This window comes from Lepidothrix coronata, unplaced genomic scaffold (assembly GCF_001604755.1).
Source record: "Lepidothrix coronata isolate B3197 unplaced genomic scaffold, Lepidothrix_coronata-1.0 Scaffold94, whole genome shotgun sequence".
Classification (NCBI taxonomy): Eukaryota; Metazoa; Chordata; class Aves; order Passeriformes; family Pipridae; genus Lepidothrix; species Lepidothrix coronata.
In genome coordinates, this window is record NW_016690274.1 from 3209029 (window position 1) to 3232604 (window position 23576).

Here is a 23576-nt window from a genome sequence, read left to right on the forward strand (position 1 = left end):
GGAGTTATTCTCCTGCTCTTGGTATCCCTGACTACACAGCCTTGCCCAAGCCAGATATCATCCAGCAGGTTTAAAGATGAGTTATGTTCCAGGGATTTTTTTTACATCATCATCATCTTCTTTCATCCCCTCACTGTCCTCACCTAATGAATGTCAAACCAAGTCCATTAGCTTCAAGGGAATTACTTTCATTTATAGTGAAGGATGGCTGGGCTTACCGAGCTCTATTCTGCTGCTGCATCCCAACAGATATGTCTCACTTCAGTGCTGCAGCAATCTTAGTTTCTTTACTCCTTCATTTTCTCCTCCTTCAGGCTTACTTCTGGCTTTCTCCCTCTAAGCCCTCGCAGTCCCATCCAAAGCTTCTTTTACTGCAAAGCCATTGATGCCCTCTGTGGTATTCGGTCCTGACATTTCCACATGTATTCCTTCTACTCATTAACTTTATAACATTTATAGTCACTGCATTCTAATAAAGAGTATCTGCAGCCTCTTAAAACTTCCTCCCATTCTCTGTGTATTTGTAAAAATTACAGATTTCATTTCTGCTGTACTATCTGAGATTTTTTTTACCTTTGAGTAACTAGACTGTCTCACACAGAAGGAGTGAGTAGGTGAGGAAATCTCTTCCCAGCTTCAAGGTACATGATGTCGTCCCTCCTTTCACTAAATTTCATCAGTTCTCTCTCAGTCCCTCCACACTCTCAACACAGTACAAGACCACACACTTCTCAGCTTCTCCAAGCCCCCCCCCCCCGACTTTATCCTCTGCTTTAGCTGGTTACCTAAATCCTCTTTTTTTTTTCTGATTTGTTTAGGTTTCAGTCCACATGAGTTCTTGCCTTCACAAACCCTCTCCCTTATCAAGGGCCCTGTGTTGTTGACTCCTACTGAAGCCCCCAGCAGGGAAGAAATACACCCAGGCTCCCAGAATGGTGGCTGTACCTTGCCCTGTCAGCCTAGGTCCCTCCTGTACCCAGAGAGGCGGTGACACACTGTGGAATGGCCATCAAACTCAAGCATCTGCAGATGCCAGGTTCCAAATATCATGCCCAGTTGGGCTGCTGGGGAGCTGCTCACATGTCCCAGATGCAGCTCACACATCCAGACATTCTGAAGGCACAGTGTACACCTTCTCCATAATCCACTTACTGGCCATTTCTGAAGGATGAACAAAAACTTTTTTTTTGTCTGAGGAATGCCCCTTCCTCTTCTAAGAAGGATGGATAAAATGATGTCCACAGCATGCAGATCCGAGTCTTTGCCAGCAGCTGTTCAAAATCCTCCCTGATTTTGTTTGCTCATAACATATACCCCAAAGCCTGGATGTGATTTTATTGTATCATTCTTCCTGGCTCCAGGTCGGCTGACTGTGTGCTGAGAGTCTAGGTGGAACAAATGGTATCAGCTAGTCTATTTGTAAATCATGCTGCAACATGTAGTTATGAACATTATGGGGAAGATCTGGGCACCACTACAGTACTAATAAATGGTCGGTAATAATAAAAATAGAAGAATAAACTATAAACAAATAGCAGCAGCAAGAGTTGGCAAGAGCCAATAGACTTGAATGTTTTCTTTTCTTTGACTTTTTATCAAAGTTAGTAAAAAAATTGTATATAAGGAATCTTTTCCAGCAGAAAATACCTTTTTTTCCCAGAGTGAAAACTCAGCAACAAACATTTCTACACCACCACAGTCAAACTTAGTCAATCCACAGATATATTAATTTACTGAAACAAACCATTTTAATCAAATGCAAACAGTTAATAGGATTTCAGAGGACTCTTTCAAAATATTCAATAAAAATTATAAAATGAATAAACCTCAAAAATTAAAACTTTGTATACTGTAACAGATTCAGTTGCACAACTTCACAACTTTTGCTAAAAATTTGCAGCCTGTTTGAATATATTGAATACATAAGTGTGTGTGCATGTATTCTTATACGTGTATAAATACATACAAACACCTATAATGTGCTTAACTGTTTCATGGCCTTAGAAAAATGTCATGAACCTCTCAGATACCAACATTCACTGCCCTTGCCCTGAAGCAAAGTTTTTGGAAAGACACTATCTGCCAGGCACTCACACCTTGGCTATCAAGGGGTATACAGAGCCCAAATGTGTTGTTGTTCATCAAAAGTTCATCTGTCTTAAAATGGAAATAGGAAATGCTTTGCTACACTGAAACAAAAGCTGCTGGTTTTTCATTTTGTTTCTGAAAGTGCCTCCGTTTGCAGCTTTTCTCACAGCAAAACCCTGTGAGGGCCAATCAGCAGCCAGGTTCTGCTCTATGAGAGTGGTGCCTTTTCTCTTGGGGTGCAATAGGTCACAAGCTTTGAGAAGTTTCACATTTCCACCTTGAGTGAAACAATAACTCTTCCTTGTTATAAATAATGTCATGATAATTTGGGTCAAAATTAAGGACCTTGATGATTAGTTTCTAATACTTTTTCTGTATCTTCTCCCCTGCTATCATATCTCCTCACAATTATGTCTTTTTTTCAGGCTAAAAAACCAGCAACCTCTGTAGTTTCATCTCTCATTCCATACCTCTGAGCATACCACCTCTCTTTCCTGACTATTTTCTTCACAGCTACAGTAAAATGACACATTTCACCCCTCAGCTGCATCCCTTGGCTCACATCTAGTTTTCGGTCCTTGTAGAGGGTAAGGCATCTGTGACGAAAGTAAGATCTCAGCAGCAACTACTTAAGAATTTGGGAGAAAAATGAAAATTATCTGAAAAACTTGTTTCAAAAAACACCTCCTCTGTTACACATTTTGAAAACACAAATAAAATATAAAGAAACTTAATCCCAAACCTACTGGCTATGGACATCTTCAAGCTGAGATGACCTAGGGCAACCTCCAGAGCTGGAGGTATTTGGGTAACCTGTAGAACAAAGTCAATGTCTGAGGACTGAGATCCCCAGATGCTGAATTTTGGAGAAATCCCTCCTCAAGGTACAGATCAGCTGCCCCTTAGCAATCAGCAAGTAGCAGAGATGGTTTTTTGCCTGGGTAAATCAAGTTACCACATATTCTTAACATATATTTTAAAAAGGGCTTTTAGAGGGCTATATCCTTATTTTTGAATAGTAAAAGCATAAGACTAGGGGAGAGGATCTAATTTTCCTAATTATTATGTGAAGATGCATGGCTTAGTTTCTTGTAACCATTTCTTTGATCAAGAGCCTCTAACACAATTTTAAAAAGACTTTTTCATTTAGTAATTTATCAGGGGATCGGGTTATTTTAGAGACTTTGAATCCAAAAAACTACTCCTTAAAGAAAAGCTAATTTTCACGGTTGCAATTATGCTACATGGCACGTAGAGGAAACCCAGACGAAAAGAAGTAGCATGGCATGAATGCAGCCACCCCATTCCAGGGTAGACAAACTCCCAGCAGTGTGAATTTGAGCTGCTGTTCACCACTTGGCTGTGGAATTATAACCTCAATTTAAGGTTATTACACTATTTGTACATAACAAGAAGATATGTGTCTTTGCAGCCTCTCAGGAAAGACTCTTAAACCAACACTGAGTTTCCAGGGAGCCCAGTGAAATTCCTGTTAAGAGTTTTTTGGAGATGAGTGAAGCAACATGCCGTAAGTATAAATTACTCATTTATCATCACACAAGTTATTTAGCAGAGAAGCCTAAAACCCAGAAGGCTTTCTGATGTTTGGTAAGCCCATAATAAATGTCATGAGAAGACAGAGGGTTCCAGAGGCAGGGCCAGGAGCTGATAATGCAAGAGTTGCATTCCAGCCTCCTATCTCATGTTTACTTCAGTCTGACCATTGGGCAACATTCTTTCCAGTGGAAGGAATAAAGTGCAAATCTCTTTCTTTCCTTTATTCTGAAGGGCTAGGCTCCATTTCCGGGCAGAACATGAAGGTTTACCTTATCAGGAGAAATTCCCATGCAGCACAGCCTGACAAACAGCTCAGTCATGTGCAACCTGCATTGTTGTGCTGCAATGAGAGGAAGAGCTGGTGGAAGGTGCACTACTCTGCAAATATCTTAGGGACAAATAATACTGTAATGACAACACAATCAAGTCCGAATGATCTGGGAGCTTTAATGAGTTGTAACAGAGCTCTCCAGTTGGGATGATGTGGTGACAGAGGTTGCATGGTCCTTACAGTTCAGAGCATTCCCCAGTGCTTCAGACTGTGCCAGGCAAACAACACAAGTTTTAAACTCTTTGGAAAGTGCTTTCCATGTCAAAGTCACTGGCCAGGGTTTCCCGCTCTGTTATTTGAATGCAGAAAGGGATGGCAGCTCCTACTGATTGCAGGAATAACTCTTGGCCTTACGAGGAAGTGTTTTTCTCAGAGCTGTCAGGAAATCCTAGCAAAGGCATCGGTACCCTGGAAAGCTCGGAGGCAAAGGACATGCTGCTTCAGACAGACTGACAGACAGTTCCAACCTCTCACAGTGCAGAAGGTGCTGAGTGTCAGGACACCAGTAAGAGGACAGGAGGCCTCTCACCAGCCCAGAGTCCTGGAATGGATGTACTCTGTGTGCAGTGGACCCAGCTGGTTTGATTGATCTCACTCCAACTATAATCTACAGGAGCTTTTTCTCAGAGGGGAGGAAGTTCTCCTACTTGAAGTTCTGTTCTAGCTCTAGCACTGGAGGAGTCACATCTACCCATCCTGTACCTAAATAATTCCTTGTATCAACTACTGTGTCCCAGAAAAGAAGGAATGAAGTTTTGGTTTTATGAATGCATAGGTTTTTACTACTTTTTGTGGATTTTTGTCAGTTCATCTCTGGGGGGGGAGGGGGGAGACCTGACTTTTCATTTGTATTTGAGACTGCAAAGATTGGACTCAATTTCAGCAGAAGCTTGCAGGCTCATGCAACACTGATAATAAATAATTAGGCACATTGGAAAGTGTAAACAACTGCAGTTTTTCTTTCAGGTTATAGAGAGGTATCTGTCAGGCAGGTAGGAGCTTTTTCAAATGTAGAGCATTTTGTCTACAGGTAGGATGCTCTAAAACCAGTGGCAACTACATATTCCTTATATCCTTTGCAAAAGTCTACAATATCATCTGTTAAAAAGCATCTGGAAAATCCACCTTAAAAAAACCACACCAATGAAATGGCCTGCCAAGCTGCAGCTTCCCAATCCTTCCATTATAAAGAAATTTGCTTATGGTGCAATTTATGCAGGCTCCATATTCCAGCAAAAATACATCAAGTGGTATCAGGTTACCAGAATCAGTCCTAAAGCAACTGTTTCCTAGAAGGGGAGGATAAAAATATGAAGTAGCAGCTTGCTTCACATTCAGTAAGTCATCGTGACACAGAGCTCTAAGGGAAGCAACAGGAACATGAGAAATCAGGATGGGTTGTTGTTTTTTTCTTCTTATGAAAACCTAATATGGTAACTAAAAGCAGAGGAAACATGCACTTTCCAAAACTGAACCATAATCAATTTTCCAGCAGGGACAATATTTCCAGCCAGCAGTCTATCTTCTACATCAGAACAATGGCAATAGTAATACCTCTCCCTCTTATTTGAGAATTTTATTGGAAAAAAAATTTGTTATATCTAAAACACCCTTGTTTGAGGGCTTTGATGGCCAAAAATATTTTGACCCTCTGTTCGGGTCAAAGAGCCTTCCTGAAAGAAGATCTAATACTACAACCTCCCACTCACTACGGGTAAGCTTGTGTTCTGTCTTCCAGCAGAAACTCACTATTTCAAAGACATGATCTGAAATAAAAGTAAAGAAAAGGTTTTCAACTTTTGCTGAACTGCTTAGGTTTTATTGTAAGGGAAGCAAATATTAGCAGAAGCCAATGCAGCTGCTATAGAGGGTTGAATTTGTTTTTCTGGTTATTTTTTTTTTTAAGAAGCTACATAGATGCATGAAACAAAACTAAACCAGATGTTCAATCAGTGAGAGTTAAAATAGTTTCCCTAGAATCCACAATCATACATTCATCTGCTGAAAACACCAATTTTTTTACAGGGAATTTTTCCTTACTTTCCCACTTATGTGAAGCAGAAACATCAAGCTCAGACAGAAACTTGAGCCCAGACAGTTCCTTATTTCAGAGATTACCTTGACTACTAGAAGAACAGTTTTACACAAAGTGGAAGTGACCTACTTAATTACTGTGACTCATTTCCCTCTTTCTTTAGGCTGGTAGTTAGCTGCCATGTCCCCATTCCCCTCACCCCAGAGGAAGGGATCTTGTTTGCTGAATGTGTGTGTGTTGCTTTAAATATGAAGCATTTCAAAATGCCTCTCCTTTGGAGAGGAGGGTGAGCCTGAAATACCTGGATCTACATAAAACTTCAGCTTCACAGGAGTCTTATTTTGGCAAGCAGTAACTCTGCAGTTACACAGCTGGGTATTATATTGTCTTACAGGGTAAATCTAGACAGGCACTTGCTTGTTAAGAACATTTTAAAACGTTAGATCTGCAGAAGCTACTGGCTTGTCTACTTTCTCAGCTGATGTGATCACCTGCTCCCATTACTTGATATTCTTGAGCAGTAGGTGATCCTGAAGAGGTGACACCCATGTGAGGCATTTCACTTACATACTGGCAACAGCAGTTGAACTTTTAGAGCTGTTGCTGCATCATGAGCTATGATTATGTGCGAGTAAGTGTGACACTGAGTATCTGATCTTTTAAGTTTCTTTCTCAGAAAACATGAACAAAGCTGCATCTTTCTTGTGATATTCAAGCTTGTCTGTGACTTTCATTCCTGTAGCCATGAGATCCTAAACATGCCATTTAGTTTCAGAGTACTTCACAGTAATCCTCTCATGAATAGTCACTATGTATGCAGAGGAAGAGATTAAAAACCAGATAGTTGACTCATGTCAATCTAAGGACTGGCATGCTGCAAACTCATTAAGGAATAGCTCTCTGAGCTTCCTACACACATACTTGCTGTGTGTGACTCTGCCTTTTTTGAGATTCCCAGCCTGCCTCTGTGACTTGCAGCTGAGTACTCTGTTCTTCACTCACACCCAGACCTTCCACCTGCCTGTATAAACTGCCAGGAACCCACCATGTCTCTTGCCTGACCAAATCTCTGTCTTGCCACCACAACCACTGGTGGAGCAGTATCTGTTCTGGTGAGCTGTACAGTCACAGATCTGTGCTTCTTTCAGACCCGGAGATGGGCCTGGGTTCCCCTTTGCACAGCTGTCTGTGGCACAGAGTGGAATGCCCAAAATATCTGCACCATTTTCTGACAGTCCTTTCAAAAGTAAAAGAAAAAAAAGATATTTGTATAGTTTTCTCTCTCTTGCCCATTTGGAGCCATTGCTTTACATAGGTACTGATAGACTCTTTAGTACTTTCCAGATTAAAAATAGGTAAGAGCCAAGACTGGGGGGCTAGAACAGACTTCCAATAACCAGTGGCATTACATGGCATTAAACTGAATGAACTAAGTCTTTGAAAAGCACTTGTGCGTCTCTTGCAGTTTTTCACTAAAGAGTGCCCGTGAGCAAAGTTACATTTTTATGTTAACATATATTTACCAGATAATTTCTACATGCAACTTACATTTCTAGAAGAGTCTATGTACGATATAGATTGAAATTTCTTACGGTATTTATAATATTGCTACAAAACATCATATTATATGGTAAGATCACCTCTCTGTTTCAGTTTCTCTTTCTGCCAGTGCTTGATGCTTCTTCATCTCTTGTCTCCAGAAGCTCCTTCTGAAGAACTTCATTATTCTGTCCTTCTCTGATAAGCACAACCTCGATGAGTCAGTTCTTCCAATCATGCCCTATGCAATTTATAATGTATTAAACATTAAAGTTAATAAAAAGAAAACAATGAAGAAACCAACCCCAAAAACTTCACCGGAGACTTTTCTTTACATGATGCTCTTTCACCACATGTTCAGTGCCAAGTTGGTCTTAAAATAAACTTTCTTTGATGGTTTATATCCTCTACACCCCTCCCAGATGATTCCCCTCTTATCAGCTTCTTTCATTCTTCATGTGAGTTTTTTTGGTTAATGTATAATATAGAAATCAATTAAATAGCAATCAAAATACTTCATCATTGACTAAAGTGTGTAGGAGGCTATGCTGAGGGTGTGAGAACTCAGAGATTGGCAAAGTGCTCAGAAAAACAGGTACACAACCAAGCCTCAGTGGTGGGGCGAATGATATTGTCTACAGTTTCAAGGATCTTCTCAGAGGAAGTTCTATTGCAATACAGAAAGTTCCTGAGCTGCTACACTGAGATGAAGCCTGAAAAAAAGGACCCTTTCTGCCAGGACATGGTGGGCAAGAAAGAATTCAGTTTCCAAATGCCTACTTTCTCTTCTGTCTCACTTTTAGTTTTATCTGTTTTTAAAGCTATAGGATCTAATTTCCGTTAAAATAAAACTTGGATTTGAGTTTAAGAGCTCTTTTGCAGTCTTCAGAATGACCTGTTTAAGCAAAAGGTTTAGCTAGATCTGCCCCAACATTTTAGCCAACTTGGAGTCCCCTCACACCATCTTAAGTTGTGAGGAACACACCCGTGTTCAGTAGAGTAGCAAGAAATTAGCATTTCTAAATGCCGCCTTTTGTCAAAATGCCTTGCAACATTGTGACAGACACCTATGTCCTGCCTTCAAAGATCTGCACCTGTTTTTACTTGGGGAAGAGACATGCTTCCTCTAGTGAAACAGAACACAGAATCTGCCTTAAAATTTCCAGCATAACCAAGATACAGTGCTATACAAAGCACACATCAACTTTTTTATCTGCATTTACTTGCATGACTCTTACTGATCTTTGCTGTCACATGAGATTTATATCTTGATTGTATTACGGTGGGGAATCAGAATAAGCAGTATAGGAAAAAGGTCATTGGAAGACTGAACAGATGAATCAAAAGGCTTACTCAGACAGTTAAAGATGATGGGACTGGTCTTGTAATACCATTTTTGCACAGAAAGGCAAAGTGATCATTTCTGTTGCCTAATACACTACACAATTACTCAGTTTGCAAACCCAGAATCATCTGTACTGGGCTCATCATCATCGTATTTGACTATCAGACAGACTTTTCTTTTTTACTTGGCAGCAGCATATCCAGTTCAAAGAATGGCTGGGAGTTTTCCATTTGTTATCTGAAAAGAATATGCCTTTTTAATGCGTACCTATTAAGGCACGGCATAAACATAAAACCAAATTTAGTTGGAAGGGACTTCGGACCGCTGTATCTCTGCTGCGCAAAGCAGGGCTAACTTTCAGGGTGCTTAAAGCTTCATCCAGCTAAGTTTGGAAAACATCAAAGTATGCATTTCATTTCAGTCAGGAGGTACCAGTTCCCAAGCCAGTCCCCTGCCAGGACTACTAATTTCTGAGTAATTTCTGAGTATTCCTCCTCCAAGAAGACTCTTCTTGAAGATCAAAAAATGTGAAGCTCCTTTAAAGTGCTCTTTAGTATACCATGGCAGCATCCCATGGTATACTGAAGAAGATGAAATCTGCTCTCCTAAAGACCAGTATTATCACCCTGTCTTTCTTTCTTTTCCTAGGGGCTTAATTTTATCATCTCACGGTCACAGTAACATCAAATTGTAATGTAAAGGCAGGTTGACAGGTAAAGAGCAGAACAGTCAGAATATCAGCTTATTTCATAGCAAAGAGTTTCAAGACAATCCTTTATAATGCAAATATGAAACTCATAAAAACGTTACTGTGGTGCAAGGCCAAAATGAGATACCAGTGAGAGTGACTAGTGTATATCTTCCTATCAGTTGTCAGTCCAGTTTTACCTTGCCAGTTTTAACAAGCAATGAAATAGTTAGCAACACTAAACTGTATCTTGCTGCACGATTTAAATAATAACATGCCATTAAGATGAATGGTAAAAGTTTAGATCTTTTAAGATTTTGCTCTGCCTGCTTGTGGACACCTTTGTACTGCTTATCTTTGGCTTACGCTTTCAAAACCATCCTTACAGCCATTTGAGAGCAGCAGGATGTTTGTGGAACATTAAAGGCAATGGATAGAGCACAAAGTAGCATGCTCTGCTGGACAGACTCATCTTGTGCTGCCTGTGAGCCAGCTCAAACTACCCACACAGTATGTGTCCACACGATTTATCCAATTCTCTTGGGTCATATACTCCCTTGCTCCTCCCTTCATCTCCTGCATTTTTTCATAATTGCTTTAAGAGTCCTTTGTACAGATGGAACAGCAGAAAAGTGGCACTTAGAATGGACATGGCATTATCTCACTTGTAAAAATAAACACGTGCATGTGCTTCTCTCTGTATGCACATTCAAGTTTAGTTTAGTGATTCTTGTTTTTCTGCCTTCCCATTCCTGCCTTGTTGACATCCATGAAGAAGTTGCCATTAACAATAGCTTGGAAACTAGTCAGCATGAATTTATGAATAGAATTTCATTGCTGTGTTATTTTGTCAGTTGTCAGTACTTCACTTTACATGCCATCCATAACATCTCCAAACCAGAAACTGATTGACTGAATGTGTTTTGCCTTTAGCTAATAATAACTATTCTGTTTTAGAGACATAAACCACTGCTGCTAAAGTGTGGTCCTAACAAGGAGTTTGAGTTTGAGGAAATCAAGGTCTTGATTTGATTATGGCAGGGAGTTACAGCCAAAGCATTTTTAATTTTTCTTCAGTGTGCCAAACAAGTCTGCTGTATTTGGGCAACCAGGCAAAGAAATCTCTAGAATTTCAAGTTAGTTTCAATGCATATACCACATGTAAACCAGAATGCAAACATCATGATACAGTAAATAAAAGCAAGAGAAATTCACAATAGCATGAACATCCTGAAAAATATTGACAGATCAGCCTTTCATGCTTCCTCTCAGAATGAAAGAAAAGCAGTTTGTCAAGAAGCAGCTTGTAGCTCCTTTTCTGGACTGTGGCTGAGATCTTAAAAGTTATTCAGCCACCTGACTCTGATTTGAACAGCTCTGAGGATCTGGGCCTTGGTATCTTCTGTCAGGGTCATGCAGATCTCTTTAGAATTCCTTTTATTAGGGGCTCCCCTTTTCCTTTTCTTTTTTTTCTTCTTCTTAATTTCCCATTTGAGTTAATTACTATTATATTTATCACAACAGCATTTAGGTTAGTCAGTGCAAAGCTCTACTGAATATACAAATATAGGCTCTCCTCCTTCCCTTATCCAGCCTGTGACTGACAGTGCTGCTGCTGCACCCTCCCCAAGCACCACAGTAATTATGGATAGATTGAAAGCTCCAACTTTTATGTGGTGTCAGCTGCCCCCACAACCCACCTCTGTCAATGAAATAATCAGGACCTGCTTTGCTCCCAGCAGCTCACAAAGTACTTCATCTATATCAACTCTCATCCACTGCATCATTCACAGTATAAGCTTTCAAATCTATTATTGTACTACGACCCTTTTACTATTGTTATTGCTTTTAAAACCATTTTTTCTGCAGCCAAAGGCCTCTAAGCTCCCATAATATTCGGATTGGTGCTCGCATACTAAACCCTGTTTGCTAACAGAGATCTTTGAAAACTATCTGTTTATACGTTAGGCCAATGCAAAAACAGTGAAAAGAGGAAAGGAGAGAGGCACATTCAAACTACACTTACTAGTCTGTCTTCCGGAGTTCAAAAATTCCCTCCATTCTAAATTAATGAGGAGCAGTTCCCCACACACTTGTGCAGTGTAATGGGTGTCCAAAAGCTCTTTCTTATCACTACCCAGGGTAAAACGCTGATCTTGCACTGCAGTTCTGGAAACAGAAGGTAAAGTGTTTTAATATGTTTTTAAATACACTTAATACACCATTGCAGTTGTTGTTGGATGAATTTAAAATATGAGGGAGGTTAAATAACTTCACTCCCTGAGCACTTGAATCTCACTTAATAGTTCAAGAGTGTAGAGGAACAAGATCTTATGCAAAGCCCTTCCATCTAACAGCTCTTTCCCCAGGTACTCTCAAGTACTCTTGAACCTGGTGGTCAGTTCCAAGTATGTTTGAGAGAGCAGCAGCCTCTTAAAACTAATTTCACAGCAATCCGTGCTGGAAGAGGAAAGGGAGAAAGAGAAATGCCCAAATCAGTGCAGTTCCATTTACCAAGGAAGAGGCAAGAAGAAGCCAGCCATTACCTACAGCTTTGGTGGGCATGCAGCTTTAGCCTTGTCCTTACACACATAACCTCCTGCTCACCTATCAGGCAAAAATGGTAAATAATGAAACTATGAGGAAATATTTGAGTTGAGGAGCAGGATAAAGTGAAGTTACCACTATGAGGGAAAATGCTAAGGGCCTAGGATGAAGCAGACGTTTAAGAGAACCAGAGAAGGAATCATCTGGGGACATGGGAAGAATCTGAGAACATTGTCATGGCGAAGTCTTAAGAGGCCAAGAAGAAGATAGTGTTATTTTGGTGAAGACCACAAGAGACAGAAGTTGCAGATATGTGGGAAACCAGAGCTCCATATTTATGTGTCTCACAGGTCAGTGTGGAGTATACTAACATGCATAAAGATAATTTCCATGAGGTCCAAAACTATGAGTAGAAAGTATTGATTTGTTGACCCATGGCATTTCATTGTATTAGAAATGGCACTGATTTCAAAGCTACATCTAAATGTATGACTACACTGATACAGAGTCTTGGCCTTGATACTATTTTTAACCAGACCAAATGGCCTGAGCTGCAGTTCTCCACTCCATCCCACTGCATTGTCCAACCTAAACTATCCACATGGTCTACTAGCTGCTGTGTGACAAGGGGGAATTTTGTTCAGGCCCTTTTTTTATGCTCCCGCAAACCTAAATTCAGGTCCCACTATCATGGCACAACATGGGCCACCTGCTCTGTAAAGCAAGGTGACCCAGAAGGCAGTGGGAACCCAGGGCCAACAGGACCCAGCCTTCCCAACCAGGGCCAATCCACAGCATCCAAATGAGGTGAGAAGGACAAACCTGGACACAATGGCCAGAACCAGTCAAGAGCCCAGATCATGAAGCAATACCTGGTGATGAAAGAGGTCTGAGGCAAGGCTGGAAATTCAGTCTGTAGGTAAGAGTTAAGACTAGGTCCAGTGATGGCCAGGAAGGTCCACAACAACCAGGCTGAACTAAGCCAGGATGTCAATCTGCAGGTAGAGATCTGGATTGACAAGGCCCAGATGTGGCCACAGACATGGACACAGCTCAGCTGGAGTTCAGCTGAAATGGGGCTTCTTGGCCCTGTGGGTGTGGTTGTAACTTGAAGTCCCATCTGAGGCTGATTGAGGCTCAGTGATTAGTGCACTCAGGGGCCTGATATATTCAAACTTGATGAAGAAGATGGGGCTGGCCCAAAATGGTGGTATGGGGCATTTGAATATATTCAGCAATTACAAATAGGCTGTGACAATACCCGAGAAACAACAAATACACACTTTATTCTGGCCCAGAGGCTGGTGGGGCTAGGCTGAAAACACGCACTGAGGATGGCTTGCTGCAGGGGTGGGAGTTGCATTCTCTTACTCATGCTGTTGTCTTTGCATTTCCCCTGTAAAAAATATACTGGGAAAAGCAGGCCTAGTGTCTTGTTAGCTTTAAGACTTCCTTAGACCCATCTGAATCTTAATTGAGAAAAAATAAAAAAAAAAGAAGCCTGCTTCCAAGGACCAATATGCTGAAAACACACAACACACACATGTGCCCACTTTTTATAGAACTTGGACCTACAAATGTAGATCCTATGTGAGTCAAAGAAGACAAGTGTCTCTTCTTGGGACTGCTTTTCTACTGCAATTAATTTTGATATCTACTGAAAGGATGAGATTATGTTAGTACTGTGAGAGTGATTATGCCAGCCAGTTGATGATATGAAAGCAACTTTGTTAAAGCTTTTGCTAGGCCACTGAGCATTCCCAATGCGAGTGCCAGAAATGTGAGAAAATTCATGCTGAGCTGAATTGCTGATGCTGTTATTAAAACTGCCATGCCTTCTTATCAGCCAAACTTGGTGCTCAGCAGAGTGTTCACCATCTGCCCTCTGTGCGCTACTCACAAATGTTGAAATCAATATAAATTTTGGGATGTGTGGGCAATGCTGGAAGATAAAAATATTCTTTCTTTGCCAGATATATGTTAATTGGTTGTTTCATTTTGCACATATGGGACAATAAAATGTATTTGTTTTGTTGCCAATAAAGGAATATTTTCTTAACTCTCCTTAGTCACAAGGTATCTACAAAAGGAGAAGGCTCTGGTGTTTCCTCTTGAGTTTATGGTTTACATTACAATTCATACACAAATGCTTTTTGGCATCTAAATCCTGAGCTAGAAGTATTTTTAAAATTATGTCCTGAAATAGGAACTTCACAACACTGTGTCGGCATCTGGCAGATATCTCAAGAGTGTCATGAACTATTACTTCTTGAGGAACTTGGCAGGCTCTCCATGAGCCTTGTGTACCTTACAAATGCGTAGGAGTCCACTAACTGCTTAATTATTGAGCATTTGTATAGCTAGTCTCTGTAATGGGCACATGTCCACCCACCAACCTCAAAAACACATGGTGGTACGTACAGATTTCACAGTATGTATCTGAGTCCCTGAGCAATGAAGGCTGCTCAAACACGAGTGTTAGCAGCCCACTACTTTATAAGAGCAAGCATTTCCTCAGGATGAACCTTGAATTACTAATCAGTCTCACTGCTCGAAGAATTTGGCATGTGTGTTTCCATCCCCATGTGTTTTACAAAGTGCTGATCCGAATGCTAAGGCTGAAAGCACTTTATAAAGTGTTTGGGATCTCACATACAATACTGTTTCCTGGTAGGAAAGCACAGGAAGCATTACTGGGGCCCTAGGTGAGACAGTGGTGAAGCCAATGGTCCCCTAGTGGTGACTGCCGTTCTTGTTCCAGGATGGAAAAGACAACCACTCCTAGTAAAAAGTAGTACCCTGTTGGGACTTTGCCCCAACCTAATTGACATTGTAGCCATGTTTTGTGACTGCTCAAGAGCAGGAGCAGCTGTGTTTGTAGAACAAAGTTTGCCTGGAAAGGAGATTTCATATATATCTGCTTAGCGAGGCCTTTGCAGAGGTCTTTTGGTGGGAGTCTTGTAAGTGATGTCCTTCAGAACATCTCTGGTCTGCAAACATGCTCTTTCTGGATGAACATTTGCTGCTTTAAGAAGACACATATATACCATACCCTTCCCTATGGTTCATGACAAGACTTTTGCTGTTTTTGAGGGTTTTCATGGAAAAAGTTGCATAAGTCTACACAAAAATGTTAATATTTTTTCATGGTTTACTTATAATTCTGGCACAGAAATCACATAGCTCCATCATAAAAAACAATAGCTTTGGCACTGTCTGAGGCAAAGAACTAAGGTCTGGAAACTCAGGCGAGAAGCAGCACGAGAGATCCAAGAAGAGGAATCGAGGCACATCAACACTTTCAGCCTGGGTATCAGAGTGAAGTGTAAGACAGCTTTTCCCAGATGCCTCAGTGACACTTGTTTCCTTTGTCTCCTGTTTTTAAACAGAGCAGAAAAATCCCCCAAATTGGGAAGACTACAGAGAGAAGTGCAAAGATCAAAGTATAGACCATGGTAAGTCAGTCCCACCTCCCGCTCAGAGCAGGAGAGCAGTACAAAATTAAAGTATCAGAGAGGTAGAGCCTGAGGTGAGAGGCAAGTGCTCCTGTGTCATATATACTTATTTAAGACACCAGCTCTCCTGAAGCTGAGTGCCTTGTCTGACCCATCATCTCCAACAGGCACCAGTATCTGTCCTGGAGCTATCCAATTTTTACAGTAGTTGAAATGAACCAGAATGCTCCTGGTGTCTGTCTCTGGGCCTGAGCTTCCGCAACCAGGCAGGAGGACTTGTCCCCCACAAGCCCTTGGCGCTGGCATTTCTTGCTTCTTGCCACACAATTTGAACAGTTGTAGAATGTGTCGCGAGACAAAACTTTTAACTCTGGCCTTTATTTAATCTGTCACTGGGTGAGGGCTTCATTCTACATCTTTCTTTAGCAGATAAAAATGTGTTTGGTCTACACTAATTTTTTGTTCTGTACCAATGGATGGCATTGATTGGTTTCAGGGTTTTTTCACAATAAAAGTTAAAATAAACAAACCAAGGTCCCAAGTAGTGGTCAGGGATTTTGCCAGATCATGGGAAGTACTGGGCCCCGAGAGGCTCTGAAAACCACCCAAAGAAATACACTGCCGAAGATATGCATCAAGTAGGGACAATAATCTGTTCCAGAAGCTAGAAAATATTTTTTAGGAGACATGGCAATTGCGGCTTGAGATGGAGAAAAGAGAAAGAGAGCAATGGATAGAGAGAAACTACCCTCTTTCCAGGAAAAACGGAAAAATCTGAGAAAAGACAAGCCCCTGCTACTACAGGGTACTTAGCCACAAGGAGAAATTCCCTTTGCATTTCCAGAGATGCAGAGACAGTTCTTCACCCACCCGTGGAGTTCTGACAGGCAAAAGCTGGAGGAAGTCTTTGTTTACAAGAAAAATGACAAATAAGGCGGTAGATAAGAATTTAAGAATGTAAAATAACCTGTACCAGACCCTTAGACCCACAAAATGAAGGCTAGAGAAGTCAATAACTTATCTGGTCTGAGTTTCCTGAAGCTAAGTTTCAGTCCTTGGCATGGGCCATTAGGCTTTGAACTGTCTTTCTCACAAGGAGCCCAATGACTTAACTAACAGAAGCTTGTGATTTAGAAATGCCTGGAGCTTTGATGTGATGATAGCTTGACATGAAGAACTGACCACTTTCTTTGGCAATTTGTTCTAATGCTTACTCTCATTGTTAAACACTTCTGATTATTTTCTCATTTGAATTTGCTAGGCTTCCACTTTCTTGGCTTTTGTTGGACATTTTCTGCTAGATTAAGAGCTCTTTCATCCATGACATTTTCTGTCAGGAGGGAAACACCCTATGTAATCAAGAAATTTCTCATTTTTTCTAAGTCTTGATTCAACTCAACAGACTGAGTTCTCCAAGCCTTTGCTATGGCCTTTTTTTTCTAGATCTTGAGCAACTTTTTGGCTGTTTTCCACACCCATGCTAATATTTCAACAACCCTCTAAAACTGTGGGCATTGAAACAGTCTCCCTAATACTATACACAGAGATAAAAGCACATCCCTGCTTAAACTGGATTGGGGTAATAAAGTCTTCTGTTTCTGTGATTTTTCAATTGCTGACCCGGATTCCAGTCACTAATGAGGTCCCACTCTCTTATGTGCTTTGATGTTGCCTCTTGCTCACATGCTCAAAGTTATGCTGACCACTTGACTTGGTTTCAAAAGTTAAATCATTAAGGACATTTGTGGCATTTTCACCTCTTTTTACAGCAGAGATCAGTCATGCATCTCTCACCTGAACAGTTCCTTGCCAATGTGGCCAGATCAATTCTACCTTGGTCTTAACTGTGACCTACAGCTGATGATTGAGATGCTGTAGTCCAACTACAATCTAACTGCTTGTTGGTACAGTCTGGTTATATATCAGCAGCATTGAATAACATATTGCATATAGATGGCTGTCTGAAGGGAACCAGCTAATGAGTTCTTTGGAGTGATTTTAAGCACTATATTAATCCCTTTAGAAGAAACCACACGGACACTCTGTATCATTAGTTTCATACAAGAATGCTATCTTGTAAACCAGTGTGGACTTCTAATGACTATGTTCCCATCTAATTTCATTAACAATTCATTTTTCTACTGTCTGGTATCCCTTGTCAGACAGAACAAGCTGCAGTGCTGTCAGTTGTGCTGGTGACCTACTGTGATGTTGGCTGAACGCTCTGCATTGTTCTAGTGTCCTTCTGGTGCTTCAGGATTTAGTAAAAATGAGTATTTCTAGGCCAGAATCTTCTCCATCATCTCTGTAGGTTTCTTGACTGCAAGTTTGTAGGTCTGTTGATTTTCAAAATATTCATTCTGAGTCTGTGTGTTTTAAAGTAGTCTTGCTTTATGAGGGGCAAGAAGGCATTCATGCTCATTAGCTTTTTGGCTTCCAAATACAGATAAGAACAGAACAAGTCTATCTTTTCTACATGACCATTGATTGTTTCATAATTTTTATCTATCAAATGTCCATTTGCTTCTTGTAGTATTCCTTGCATCCTTGCAAAGTAGTCATATTGTTATTTATGACACAAATAAGGCTGCCCCATTCTTATCTCTCTTCATCTGCTTTTTGTATTTTCCATGTTACCAAAACTCCGAACTTTTCTCTTTCTCTTACTAATGCATAGTTGATTTCACTTGAATATTGCTGATGACTGGAGACAATTTTCTGAGAGATACTAAAATACTCATTCAGGTTTTTCCGAGATGTGCTCTGAATTTCATCAAATTTTGAAAACTTAAATGATGGCGAGTGTCGCAACTGGGTGGATCACTTTAGACTAGCTTTCAGTCCTAGTTTACTTTCTTCTAACTCAAGCCTTCTTTCTCTCTTCATTTTTACCAAATTACTAAATCAGTTTTATATGAATGTAGAATACATTTGTCTCTGAGTAAATAATCATTAGTCTTCTGACTATATTTTTTCTCCCAACTCCTCTCACTTCCAGGAAATGTTTTGTTAGGAAAATATTTCTATGACTTGTCAGTAGTGTCTTCATTAGCCCCTACTGACTTTCATGCTGCTACAGGCAGGCTACTATCAAGTTTCGGTCCAGTGACTAATTATCTAGTATAAAGAAACTGAAGGATTCACCTCTATGGACACAATACCCTTTTGTCAGAAATCCTTTTCGGAGAAGGATTATCTTGTAAAGGAATCTTACCTCTCCAGAATTTTTTTTAAATAAAGCAGTTGATCATATCTGCTCCTCCTTAGCTCTCCTGAAGTCTTGATCTGTGGCCTTGTGCTGGAAACAAACACGAAATGGGAGGAGGGGTAGAGGCAGACAGACAGAGTAAGACTGACTGAGAGGTAGACGTACCAGTGAATTTCATGGACATTCTTCTCCACTTTATTGATACTTGTATTTACCCCAAGCCCTGTTTATTTGACACTCCGTGTTATTAAAAAACCCAAAGTATTGTTCAGACTATTTTCAATGTTGACAGTATCTTCTCCAGTGTACAAGTCTCTGATACTGGGGCAATTACACATCATGAGGGATATAGTATTCTGATTATAACTCCCCCGGTTGCTCTACATACAGGGTTACAACAGGTAACAGGCTCTGGAACTAGAAGGCCAGACAACTGATGAGGTGGGCAAAGGTCCTTCTGGGGTAGTGGGGCCTCCTAAAACAACATCATCTATATCCTGTATCAAGACCTCCTCTGTTATGAGGAAAAGAAGGGTGGCTGTAGCAGACTTGCTTCTAAGGGGAATGGAGGGTCCAATATGCAGACCAGACCCAACTCAAAGGAAAGTCTGCTGCCTCCCAGGGGCTCGGGTAAGGGACATTACTGGAAAACTCTCCAGACTAATTGGGCCCTTTGATTGCTGTTGGTTGTTCAAACTGGCAGTGAGGAGATAACAAAAGAAGTCCAAGGGCAACCAAAAGAGACTTTAGGGCCCTGGGATGTTTGGTAGAGGGCTCTTGAACACAGGTAGTGATTTCCTTGATTCTTCTGGTAACAAGGAATAATATTAACAGGAATAGGCATATTCATCAGGTCAATGAGTGGCTCTGAGGTTGGTGTAGTCTGAGAAATTTTGGGGTTGTTGACCATGGGATGATCTACTCAACACCTGGTCTACTGACACCTATCTCAGAGGGGAAAAGGAGTGCAGGAGCTAGTGGGGCTTGTTGACGGAGCTTTAAACTAGCTCAGAAAGGGGAAAGGGACAAAACCAGGCTCACCACTGATGAGCAGTGGGAAGGTGTGCCAAAACTTGAGAAAATTTTAATGGGATCCCTCAGTCTGCCTCATGAGGTGTTGGCTACCTGAAATGTTTCTACACTAATGCACGCAGTACGAGGAACAAACATGAGGAACTCAAAGCTTTGGCCCAATCTCAGAGATTTGACATTATTGGCATAAGGGAAACCTGATGGGATGAGTCCTGTGACTGGAGTGCCCCACTGGATGGTTACAGGCTCTTCAGGAGGGATAGGCGGGGCAGAAACAGGCAGAGGGGTGGCACTGTGTGTAATAGAAGGGTTAGAATGTATGGAGCTCACAGTTGGCAATGGCACAGTTGAGAGGCTCTGGGTGAGAACCAAGGGCAGACAAATAATGCAGATGTCATTGTGAGAGTCTGCCATAGACCTCCCAGCCAGGACGATGATGCCAACAAATTATTCTTTGAAGAACTAAGGGACACTTCCAAGTCAACTGCCATTGTCCTTATGGGGGACTTCAACTTGCCAGAAGTCAACTGGGAGCATCACACAGCTGGTACAACCCAGGACAGAAGATTCCCAAAAAACCTGGATGACAACTTTATGGAACAGGTCCTAAGGGAGATGACTCAGAAAGATGCCCTCCTTTATCTGCTACTTGTCAACAGAGTGGATCTTGTCAGAGAAGTGGAGATTGGTGGCTGTCCTGGCCACAGCGACCACAAAGTGATCAAATCTAAAATCTGTGTTGACAGGAGGAGAAGTGCCAGCAAAACCTCAGCTCTGGACATGAGGAGAGCAGACTTCAGGCTGCTCAGAGAATTAGTAAGCGAGGTCCTCTGGGAAAATGTTTTTGCAGGTGTTGGGGTCCATCAGTGCTAGACACTTTTCAAACATCACCTCCTAAGGGTACAGGAACAGGCAATTCCCAAATGTCAGAAGTCAAGCAGGTAAGGCAGAAGATCCTTGGCTGAACATGGATCTCCTCTTGGAAATAAGGCAAAAAAGGAGGGTGTATGCCCAGTGGAAGCAAGATCAAGTGACATGGGAAGAATTCAGAGATGCTGCTTGCTGCTGTAGGGAGAAAATTTGTGTGGCCAAAGCTCAGCTGGAGTTGAAGCTGGACAGAAATGTGGGGGACAATAAAGAGAGTGTTTTTGAATGTATTAATGGCAATAGGCAGCATAGAAATATCATCGGCCCTTTACAGGATGAGGATGGTCACTTCACAAACAGGGACACAGACAAGGCAGAGGTGTTTAACACTTTCTACGCCTCTGTTTTCAACACAGATGATGGACCAAGGGAGTTTCAGTGCCCTGAAATGCAGGACCATGACTATGAGAATAATCAACTCCCAATCAACCCTGAAACTGTGTGGGATCTGCTGTTCCAGCTGTATCCCTACAAATCTATGGGTCTTGATGGGTTTCATCCCAGAATCTTCAGAGATCTGGCTGATGTCTTCACAACACCTGTCTCAATGATTTTGAAATGGTCTTGAGAATCTGGAGAGGTCCCAGCTGACTGGAAGCTGGTGAATGTTGTCCTGATTTTCAAGAAGGGCAAGAAGGAGGACCCCGGAAACTACAGGCCCGTCAGTCTCAGTTCAGTGCTTGGTAAAGTTATGGAGAAGATTATTCTGGGAAGTACTGAAAAACACCTGAAATACAACACAGTCATTGGTCACAGCCAGCACAGCTTCATGAGAGGAAAGTCCCGCTTATCAAACCTGATTTCCTTCTATGACAAGGTAACCGACCTAGTTGATCAAGGGAAGCCAATTGACGTTGTCGTTTTGGATTTCAGTAAAGCTTTTGACACTGCCTCTCACAGGAGCCTTCTGGACAAAATGTCCAGCACACAGCTGGATAAACACATCATGTGGTGCGTGAGCAATTGGCTCACAGGTCAAGTACAGAGGGTAATAGTGAATGGGGTAACATCAGACTGGCGACCTGTCACTAGTGGGGTTCCACAGGGCTCCATCTTGTGCCCTGTGCTCTTCAACATCTTCATAAATGACTTGGACGTGGGACTGGAAGGGAGTTTGCTGATCATACAAAACTGGGAGGAGCTGTTGACTCCCTTAAAGGCAGGGAGGCCCTGCAGAGAGACCTTGAGAAATTAGAAGGCTAGGCAATCACCAACCACATGAAGTTCAACAAGGAAAAGTGCTGGATTCTACACCTGGGATGGGGCAATCCTGGATGTACGTACAGACTGGGGAACGAGACACTGGAAAGAAGTCTGGGGGTTTGTCAGCTGGGGGTCCTGGTTGACAGCAATTTGAATGAGCCAACAGTGCCCTGGCAGACAGGAGGGCCAACCGTGTCCTGGGGTGCATCGGGCAAAGCATCACCGGCCGGGTGAGGGAGGGGATTGTCCTGCTCTGCTCTGCACTGGTGTGGCCTCACCTTGAATATTGTGTGCAGTTTTGGTCACCACAATATAAGAAAGATAATTAGCTATTAGAGAGTGTCCGAAGGAGGGCAATGAAGATGGTGAAGGGCCTTGAGGGGAAGCCATATGAGAAGCGGCTGAGGTCACTTGGTCTGTTCAGGCTGGAGAAGAGGAGACTGAGGGGAGACCTCATTGCAGTCTACGACTTCCTCATGAGGGAAAGAGGAGGGTCAGGCATTGATCTCTTTTCTGTGGTGACCACTGACAGGACCTGAGGGAATGGCCTGAAGCTGTGTCAGGGGAGGTTTAGGTTGGATATGAGAAAAAGGTTCTTCACCTAGAGGGTGGTTGGGCACTGGAACAGGCTCCCCAGGCAGGTGGTCACAGCACCAAGCCTGAAAGAGTTCAAGAAGTGTTTGAACAATACTCTCAGGCACATGGTGTGACTCTTGGGGATGGTCCTGTGCAGGGCCAGGCGTTGGACTTGATGATTCTTGAAGGTTCCTTCCAACTCGGCTATTCTGTGATTCTGTTTTTGGTTTTGTGTTTCCTGTAATGAAGTATTCTTGTCAGAATGGAGAGAGTTTAGGAAAAAGTTGCTGTTTACTTGTGTCTGAGTTTTAAATTCCCATTCTGGAAAGCAGAAGAAATAGAAAATATAATGTAGTTCATCCAATTTTTTTGTGTAGATAGAACTGTTCTGTGGTGCCTCTAGCTGAACAGTTTTTTTAGCTGCTCTTGAAATTGAACATAAAATTGTCTCCTGTACCTTGCAAATCAATATTTTTTCTACCATGGTGATGATAGTTAGGGAGTTGTTAAATTCGAAAATAGGAGCGTAACTGGATAAACAAACCTGCAGGATCCCAACCCATAGAGAATTGGTATTCAGGTATCCAGCCAACTCAAATTGCAAATGTTTGTGTAAGAAAAGGACTTGTATTTCTTGTTCTGTGCCAGGCCCCTCGGTAATTATGTTCCAATACAAAACTCTTCATTCACCAATACCATGCTCATGCACAGCTCTTGCAAAACTCTTGAGCAGTCCTGAGCTCAGTAACAAGCATAAGCTTGAGTCGTCTGATGCAGATTTAGCTGGAGCCAGAGGAGGAAGAAATGGGTAGGCAGAAGGAAAGGGAAGGGAGACAGGACAAAAAGTATGATTCAGGTACAAGGTAACTGAGAGTAAAGAGCCTGTAGCAAAGCCAAAGCAACAAATAACCTCAGATCTCAGCACAAGGCCATCTCCACAAGGAGGGGACTGAATCCCACACAACTGCTGATTAATGGTTCATGGTGAAAAGGCCACAGAAGAACACTCAAACACTCACACTCAGACAACTGTCTGGTTGACAGA

The 23576-nt window shown here is 41.7% G+C and overlaps 1 long non-coding RNA gene across 1 annotated transcript; it reads right to left on the reverse strand.

The window, feature by feature from the left end:
* Positions 1-11655: 11655 nt before the first annotated feature.
* On the reverse strand, positions 11656-20114 carry LOC108500788. Its single transcript, XR_001876000.1, has 3 exons — positions 20023-20114; positions 18800-18883; positions 11656-11752 (listed from the first exon to the last, which is right to left on the reverse strand). It is a non-coding gene; the product is annotated as an uncharacterized LOC108500788 (long non-coding RNA).
* Between the last annotated feature and the right edge of the window lie 3462 nt (positions 20115-23576).